At 38.3% G+C, this 10,132-nt stretch overlaps 1 pseudogene; it reads right to left on the bottom strand.

Annotated features, from left to right (window-relative positions):
- Positions 1-7,369: 7,369 nt before the first annotated feature.
- Positions 7,370-9,596, bottom strand: LOC100391290 (proline-rich protein 23B-like; annotated as a pseudogene).
- Between the last annotated feature and the right edge of the window lie 536 nt (positions 9,597-10,132).

Here is a 10,132-nt window from a genome sequence, read left to right as displayed (position 1 = left end):
TCTTGACTCTTTTGTTCTGTTCCACAGATTTCCTATGTCTGTCTCTACATCAATGTTTGCTTAATATAGCTCTATCATAAATCTTGAAATTAGGTACTGTAAGTACTACGGCTATGTTCTTTTTCATTTTTTTTTTTAGCTATACTAGGTACTCTGCAATTTATATACATTTTAGAATCATCTGGGTAATGTATATGAAAACTTACTGGAATTTTGACTTGTGTGTAGATCGATCTGACATGATAGAGAATTGACATCTTAAGAATTTTTTTTTCAAGCCATGAACACAATAAATCTCTTAATTTGTTGAAGTCTTTAAAAATTTGTCTCTGCAGTGTTTTGTAGTTTTCAATGAACAGGTTTGCATATGTTGTGTTAAATTTATTTCTAAGTAGTTAATATTTTTGATACAATTTGAATGTTAATTTTCAATTTTGGTATCCAATTGTTCATTGCTAGTGTTAAAATACAGTTGATTTTTGAATACTGACCTTCTAACCTGAAATGTTGCTGAAGTTACTTATTATATCTAGAAGTTTTTCTGTGGATTCATTAGGATTTCCTACATATTTGATCATGTCATCTGTGAAGAAAGACAGTTTTATTCCTCCCTTTCAATCTATATTGCTTTTGCATGTATTTCTTTTTCTTGCCTTATTACCCTTGCTAGGACCTCTAGTATGCTAAATAAAATTGTTTAGAACATCCTTTGCCTTGTTCCCAATCTCAGGGGGAAAACACCTAGTCTTTCTATTATCAATTATGATTCTATCTGTAGGTTTTTCATAGATGACCTTTATCAGACTGAGGAAATTTCCCTGTATTCCTAGTTTTCATAGAGTCTTAAAAATCACAAATGGATATTGAATTTTGTCAACTTTTTTCCTGAATGTATTGTGGAAATCATATGGTCTCTTTGTCTATTGATATAGTAAATTCTATTTATTGAGTTTTAAATGATAAATCATACCTGCATTCCTCAGATAAATGCCAATTGGTTGTGAAAAATTATCTTTTTTTCCTCTAAATTGCTGCATTCAATTTGCTAAGTTTTAATAAGGATTTTTATGTCTATGTTTATAATAGATGTTGGTTTGAAGTTTTCTTGTAACACTTTTGTTTAGATTTGGTATCAGGGTAATCCTAGCCTCATAAAAAGTTGGAGCATTTCCCCTTCTCTTGTATTTTCCAGAACAGTGTATGCAGACTTGGTTTTGACTTCTTTTAAGTGTTTGTTACAATTCACTAATGTAGTTCTCTGGGTCTGAAGTTTAAATTTGGGAAGACTTTTAACTATAAATTCAATTTTTTGATAGATAAAAGACTGTTTATTTTACCTATTTCTCCTGAGAAAGCTTTCTAATTTTGTGACTTTTAAGAATTTGCCCATTTCATCTAGGTTGTCAACTTTACTGATGTAAAACTGTTAATAGGTTGGGTGTAGTGGCTCGTGCCTGTAATCCCAGCCCTTTGGAAGGCCAAGGTGGGTGGATCACAAGGTCAGGAATTTGAGATCAACCTGGCAAACATAGTGAAACCCTATCTCTACTAAAAATACAAAAAATTAGCCAGGCGTTGTGGTGGGCGCCTGTAATCCTAGCTACTTGGAAGGCTGAAGCAGGAGAATCACTTGAACCTAGGGAGGCAGAGGTTGCAGTGAGCCAAGATCGCACCATTGCACTCCAGCCCGGGCAACAGTGCGAGACTCTGTCTCAAAAATGAACAAACAAACAACTGTTAATAAATATTTCTTTATTCTTATAATGTCTATAGGATATTTATTAGTTTTCTCTTATTCCTGGTATTGGCAATATCTTCTTTTTTCTTAACTGCTTTCAGTTTATCAATTTAATTGATCACATATAAACCAGATTTATTTATATCCTTCTTGGTTATCCATTTCATAGTTTATTTTTAGTCATCTTTATTTTCTTCCTTCTGCTTATTTTGGGGTTAGTTTGATTATCTTTTTCTTACTTTCTAAAGTTAGAAGTTTCGGTTATGAATTTTAGATCCTTCCATATTTTCTTTTAAGGCTTTAATACTACACATTTCCCTCTAAGCATGACTTTAGCTTCACCTCACAAATTTTGCTATGTTGTGTTTTCATTTTCATTCAGCTAAAAATATTCTAATTCTCTGTTATTTCTTCTTTGCTCTATAGGTGGTTTAGAAGTGTGTTGTTGAATTTACAAATATTTTAGGCGATTTTCCAAATATCTTTCTGTTATTAATTTCAAGTTTCATTTTGTTAGAGAACATACTTTGATTGGTTTTAATTTCTTTAAAGTTATTGAGACTTGTGTTATCCTGGAATATAGTCTATCTTCGTGAATGTTATAGGTGTGTTTGTAACGATGGTGTTTTCTGCCCCAGGGTGCAGTTATCTATAGATGTCAAACAGGTCATGTTGATTGATAGTGTTTTTCTACTCTTCTAAATTCTTACTGTTTTTCTATTTGTTTAATCCATAACTGAGAGAGGAATGTTGAAATCTTCAACTCCATGGATTTCCATGGAAATCTCCAAGGATTTGTTTACTTCTTTCAGTTATATCAATTTTTGTGACTCATCTACTTCAAGCTCTGTTATTAGTCACATACTCAATTTAGGATTATGTCTTCTTAATGAATTAGGTCACATGAAAGCTTCCTCTTTAATTCTAAAATTCTAAAGTTCTACTTTGATGTTACTATAACTACTTATAAAAATAAAAATTTTAAATTAAACTATGAGTCATGAGTGCATGAATCATAAGTATAGATCATGACAAATGATCACAAAGTGAACCACACATCTGATGAACACCCACATCAATATAAAACGTTGCTAGCATTTTCCTGATTAATGAGGCTGAATATGTTTGTAATTTATATAGTTTCCTTTTTTCAATTTTTAATTTTGAGACAACCATAGATTTACATACAGCTGTAAGAAATAATACAAAGAGCTCATGTAAGCTTTTCACCCAGTTTTCCTTAATAGTGAAATTTTGCATAACTATAGCACAATATACTATGGAGTTGACATTGATAATTTACTTGTTTTATTCAAATTTTACTAGTTTTTCATGCACTCATTTCTGTATGTGTGTGTGTGTATACCCACACACACTTAAGTTCTGTGTTTTTTAATATGTATAATCATCTGATCACCATTGCAGTCAAGATACAACACAATTCCATCACAAGTACCATTTGTGTTATCTAATCCTCTCCTCCCAGCTGCGCCCAAGTAGAAGTAGAAAACCACTATCCCTTTTGCTACAATTTTGTCATTTCAAAAATGTTATAAAAATGGAATTATATAGTATGTAACTTTTTCAGATTTTGCATCTTACTTGGACTTGGTGGAAAATTTATACTTAATATAATTGTGGATTTGATTTTAAACCCATCATACTGGTATTTATTTTATTTTTTTCCCATCAGTTATTTGTTCCTTTTCTCTTCTTTTTCTGTCTTTATTTGAACAGTTGTATAATTTTTAGAATTTTATTTTTGTCTTCTTTTGACTTACTAGCTATATCTCTGTTTTAATTTTTGGTGGTTGCTTTAGATGTTACAACATGCACCTTTAACTTATCACAGTCTTTCCTCCAATAATATTGTACTAACTTACACCAGTACACTTCTATTTTACCTCCTGTTCTTCCAGTAATGGTCGTCATACTCTACTTCCATGTATGTTATAATCTTTACAATATACTTTGGCTATTTTTGCTATATACAATCATTTATCCTTTAAAGAAAAATGAGAAAAATATCTTTTTATGCTTATCCATAATTTACCTCTTTTGGTCTTCAATCTTTTGTGTAGATCCAGGTTTCCATATGGTATCATTTCCTGTCAAGTGAATAATTTGCATTAATATTATTTATAGGGCAAATTGACTTATGAAAAATACTCTTGCTTTTTCTTTTCTTGGAAAACTTTATTTTGCCTTCATTTTTGTAGGGTATTTTTACTGGATTTAGAATTATGGTTTGACAGTTTTTATTTCTTTCAGCACTTTAAAACTGTCATTACATTGTTCATATTGTTACTGATAAGAAAACTGTTATATTTCTTATCTCTTTCTATTTAATGTGTCTTTTTTTTCCTCTGGATGCTTTTAAAGATTTCATCATTATCACCAGTTTTCAGTAAATTGACTATATGATTTGGGGTGTGTGTGTGTGTGTGTGTGTGTGTGTGTATGCATGATTACCCTCTTGAGGCTTACTGAACTTCTTATATTTGGAGGTTTATAGGTTTCACTGAACTTCAAAATCACCCCTCCCTCCCATTCTTTTCCTCCTGAGATTCCAATTACATGTATATTAGATTGCTTGATATTATTGCAAAAGCTGCTTCTTTTTTCAGCTTCTGGGTGCTTTAGTTTTGATATATTTGATTGTAAGTCTTACATTATCTTAGTTTTTTTCATCTGCAGTATTTACTACCATCCAATAAAATTTTCATCTCATAGATAATATTTTTTATCTCTAGAAGTTCCATTAGGTTCTTTTTTAATATTTTTAATCCTGTCCTTATTATATTTAGGTTTTGTTTAAAATCCTGGGGCATACTGAGCATCTTTATAATAGCTGTTAGTGTTTTTGCTTGCTAGTTCTATCATTTATGTTAATCTACATCACTTTGTACCAACTATTTTTTGTTTTATTTTTAATTGACAGATAATAATTATATATATTTGTGGGATTCAATGGATATTTTTATATATGTTTACATTGTAGAAGGATTAAATCAAGCTAATTAACAAATTCATCACCTCACAGACTTATATTTTTGTGATGAAACATTAAAAACCTACTCTTTCAGCAATTTTGAAAAATACATTGCATTTTTATTACAGTCACCATTCTGTGCAACTGTTCACTGAAGATTATTCCTCCTGTCTAACCAAAACTGTGTACCGTTTGATCAACATCTCCCTTTTCCCCATCCACCCTCCTCCTCCAGCCTCTGGTAATCACTGTTCTACTCTACTTCTACAAGTTCAACTGTTTTAGATTCTGCACATAAGTGGAATCTTAGGGCATTTGTCCTTCTGGGCCTGGCTTATTTCACTTATCATAATGTCCTCCAGGTTCTTAACATTGTCACAAATGACAGAATTTCCTTCTATTTTAAGGCTGAATAGTATTCCATTGTGTATATATACCACATTTTCTTTACCTATTTATATAACGATAAATACATAGGTTGGCTCCATATCTTAGCTACTCATAATAATGCTGCATGGGAGTGCAGATACAAAACTATTTATTCACCTGCAGAGGAATGAAATTGGATCCTTGCTTCATATCATCTAAAAAAATTCAACTTGGCTGGGCATGACATCTCATACCTGTAATCCCAGCACTTTGGGAGTCTGAGGTAAGTGGATTGCTTGAGCTCAGGAGCTCGAGACCAGCCTGGGCAACAGAGTGAAACCACTTCTCTACAAAAAATACAAAAATTAGCTGGACACGGGGCTTGCATCTGTAATCCCAGCTACTTGGGAGGCTGAGGTGGCAGGACTGCTTGACCCCAGGAGGCAGAGGTTGCAGTGAGCTGAGACCACATCACTGCACTCCAGCCAGGGTGACAGAGTGAGACTCCATCACAAAAAACAAGCAAACAAACAAACTATTGGGAAGTAAATTTGGCAAAGAAAATATGATTCAATTTTTAAAGAAAAGAAGTAAAAAACAACTCAAAATGGTTTAAAGACTTAAATGTAAGACCCCAAACTGTAAAACGGCTAAGAGAAAATAGAGGGAGAATGCTTCATGACATCGTCTAGGTAAAGGTTTTTGGATATGACCCCAAAACACAGGTAAGAAAAGCAAAAATAAGCATATGGGATAGAATCAAACTAAAAAGCTTCCATACAGCAAAGGAAACAAGAGAATGAGGAGACAACCCACAGATTAGAAGAAAATATTTGCAAACAATACATCTGATAAAGGCCTAATGTAAAAAAAATATAAGGAACTTTATCCACTATTTTTACTCCTGTTTATGGGTCACATTTTCCTGCTCATTCATATATTTAATAATCTTTTATTTGATGCTAGTCATTGTGAAGGTTTTATTTTTAAATGTCTTGATTTTATTGCCTTTTCTTTAGGATGGAGTTTTGCTCTTGTTGCCCAGGCTGGATTTGCGATTGTGGCTCATTGCAACCTCCACCTCCCAGGTTCAAGCGATTCTCCTGCCTCAGCTTCCCAAGTAACTGTGATTACAGGTGCCTGCCATCATGCCTGGCTAATTTTTAAAAAATATTTTTAGTAGAGATGGGGTTTCACCATGTTGGCCAGCCTGGTCTCAAACTCCTGGCCTCAAGTGATACACCCATTTTGGCCTCCCAAAGTGCTGGGATTACAAGCGTGAGCCACCACGCCCAGCCTATTACCTTCTTACTCAACTTTGAAAGTTCTTTATTATTCTAGACACACAAGTCCTTTATTAAATATTTATATTGCGATATGTTTTTTTCCATTTGTGGCTTGTCTTTTCATTTTCATTAACAGTGTCTTTGGAGAACAAAAGTTCTTCGTTTGGATGAAGCCAAAGTCATCAGAATATTTCTTTAAGGACTGTGCGTTGGTGTCATATTTAAGAAATCTGAGGATGGGTGGAGTGACTCATGCCTGTCATCCCAGCATTTTGGGAGGCAGGAGGATTGCTTGAGTCCAGGAGTTCAAGATAATCCTGGGCAACCGAGCAAGACCCTCTCTCCACAAAATATTAAAAAATTATCTAGGTATAGTGGTTCGTGCCTGTAGTCCCTGCTATTTGGGAGGCTGAGGTGAGAGGAGTTGCTTAAGCACAGGAGTTCAAATCTGTAGTTAGCTATGATTGCACTATTATACTCCAACTGATAGAGACCTGGTATCTAAAAAAAAAACAAAAAAACCCAAACCAAAAAAGAAATAAAAATAAATCTGAGGCCAGGTACAGCAGTACACTCCTATAATTCCAGCACCTTTGGAGGCAGAGTCAAGAGGACTGCTTGAGGCCATTAGCTTGAAACCAGTCTGGACAACATAGTGAGATTCCATCTCTAAAAAAAAAAAAAAATTAAAAAATTTAGCTGGATGTGGCAGTGTGCACCTGTAGTCCAGTTACTTGGGAGGCTGAGGCAAAGGATCTCTTGAGCCCAGGAGTTCAAGGCCCCTTGATGGTGCCACTGCCCTCCATCTTGGGTGATGAATGAGACACTTTCTCCAATAAATCAACAAATAAATAACAAATAAAATATAACATTCATATAATGTATACTGGAATTTTTAGAAGAAATGAACTACACATATTTATGTTACCTCAAAAGTAAACTTGAGAAAAAAGTAAACTGGAGAATATGAGGTAGTTATGTAAATTTAATTGTCCAGAAAACAACATAAACATTGCTTATTTATATCTATACACATGTATATGTAGCATTCATATATTAACTAGAATGATATCCACCAACTTCGTGTCACGATGTGAATCTCCTGGGAATGGAGGAGAAGAGTGGGGATCAAAGGATATGACAACATTATCTGTAATATTTTTTCTTCTTTATAGTAAAAAAGACATTAAGGAAATAGTGCAAAGAAAAAACGACTGCCAATTCAGGGTGATGGGCCCAAGAACATGAAAAAACTGTCAAAAATAAATTAGACCAAATGTCCATGCTGTCAAGTTGAATGAGTCCCCCTGAGAGGAAATCAAGGTGAAGCTCAGACTGCCCTGAAATTCAGCAATATCCATTGGCTAAAGTACGTAGACTATGTCATTGTACAAGCTGCCGCTGGAATGAAAGTGTCACGACTTCCTCCCTACATTCCCTCATTAAATACTGCTTTCACTAAATTTTAAATTCTTATTTGTAGAAACATTTCCAAAAGGTCTAGTGCATTACATTGGAATGTTGTTTGTTAACTATCTAATCTAATACACATTTATCTTGATTGTCTAGGTTCAGGAAAAGGTGTTAAGGAAAGCAAGTGGAAAATAAAATCAGTGGTCAGCAGCACCTCAGAGGATGTTGGGAGAAACCATATAGGTAAATTCGCAGTTGCAAAAACAAGGGAAGACAATGATCTGGATTGGAGAGAACTGACAGGTGTCTGGGGAGGTGATTAAAAAAAGGGGGGAATTTGAAAGAAAAGTGAAGGGAGCTTTAAGCCAGAGTAGGGTGAAACGGAGGATAGAATTGGCTGAAGGCGACAAAGGCAGAAGTAACATCTCCTACAGCAAAGATAAGGGATCTGAAAATCCGTGACTGGCTATGTGTGGTCTACTGTCCTTGGTAAGGGTGCTTGGCAGAATCTACTTTTCTTTTTTGATGTCCTTGCCTGCCACTTACCAAGTAATTCTGCTAAAAAGCCAACCAATTAGCCAGCCAACCAACCAACCCACTCAAACAACAGTAATGCAACTGCTCACTGCCAACGAATGAGATGCTGCATTTCCAAGCGGTGGCAAGCCCTCACAGTGAGTCTTGGAGGATCCACCAGAACCCGCAGCCGATGGCAAGGGATTGTGGGAGGCAGTTCATTCCTGAAACAGTCGTCTCCGGGCCTTGCACGGAGGGCGCTCTGGGAGCTCCCGGCGCGTGTGGGGACCTGGACTCGAAGAGGGAGGTAGAGGTTGGAGGGGTGAGCTGGGAACAGGCTCCAGAAAGTGGAATTCCTGGTCGCAGATGGGGCGTGGAGAGCGTCTCTCTGAACTGGGGTTGGGGGCCAGAGCACAGGGCTCTGGGATGGGGCCCTCCGGGTAGGGGCCGAATATACTTCTAGCGGAGGGGTAGAGCCCAGCGGCTGAGCCGGCTGGGGAGTCCATCCAGAGCTCCTGGAACTCGGAGTCCGCGTCCTCCTCGTACACCTCCTCCTGGGCGGCGACCTCAGGGACAGATGCGCAGAATTCCTGCTAGACGACGACGTCCTCCCTGAGAGCGCCCAGGAAAACGTCCACTTCCTGCGCTCCTGAGTCGCCCTGCGCTCCTGAGCGTTCGTAGACGAAGCTCAGGAGGACCTCGGGGGATCAGGAAGAGGGTGTGTCCACCGAGAGACACTCGCATGATCGACGTGGGCGCGGGCTTCAGCATCAAGTCGACGTGGTCCTGGGAAACCTTCAGTGCGCAGCCCGCGGCCAGAACCACCACGAAGGTGAGCGCGTCCGCGGCCGGGGCCCCCGCCGGGTCTTCCAGGGTGCACGCCACGAGGGGTTGGGGGGCCGCGGGCTCCTCCAATCAGCGGCGCTTGGCAGGGTCGGGTCCTCCTAACTGTGGTCCCCACCAGGGAGCAGGGCAGGCGCTGGGGCTGCGAGGCCGGCTGCCCATCACTTCGACAGCGCCACGGACGGCGCTCCTGGGCCTGGCAGGGGATGTGGGGAGCGCGGGCGGTGAAGTCCTCTTTGAGGTAACAGGTGTCCGTGGTAGGCGAGGCGGGTTGGGGCTGATGGGGCACAGGACCGCCAGACGCAGGGCGAGTTCTCGGAGCTCCAGGGGCACCTCCCGGAGACTGCAGTCCGGGCTGCCGGGGGATCGTCGCCGGTCGGGCGGCTGGGCCTCGCGCGATGGAATCTTGGGCCTTCCCGGCGCAGACCCGGTTGCACGTACGATGACTAAGAACGTGGAACGTCAGGTGACTTGGGCGCGCCAAGATTTATCTATATAGGCCCCGCCTCCCAACAATCCTCTGCGGCAGGTGTGGCCTAGAGATGATTGGATCAATGTAGAGCAAGAGCGAGGTGGGTGGGTCTCTGTCCCTGCCTGGGAACATTCCTTGGATGTACTCTTGGGACCCAATGGCGAACATTGCTTTTACTCTTGGTTAAGAAAACAAAAGCCAAAACACAATTTTAAAAACTGCTTGCTTACTTTTATAAGTAGCTTATGTCTAAATGTCTCTTCTAAGATTTTCCAGGAATATATGAAAAAGAGCTTTAACTCAAACTCATCGCTCTTTCCTTACCCAGCCTACGTGTTTCTAAAAAGTTCTTTCCTTTCTGTTAGGAATTAGAAAGGAAAATTTTGCTCTGATAAGTGAATTTTAATTTTTGTGGGTACATAATAGGTACATATGTTTATGGGTTATATGAGATACTTTGATCCGGGCATGCAATATGTAGTGGTAACATCATGGTAAATAGG

The sequence above is a fragment of the Callithrix jacchus genome, chromosome 17 (assembly GCF_049354715.1).
Source record: "Callithrix jacchus isolate 240 chromosome 17, calJac240_pri, whole genome shotgun sequence".
NCBI classification, from domain to species: Eukaryota; Metazoa; Chordata; class Mammalia; order Primates; family Cebidae; genus Callithrix; species Callithrix jacchus.
This window is presented reverse-complemented; position numbering and strand designations above follow the sequence as displayed.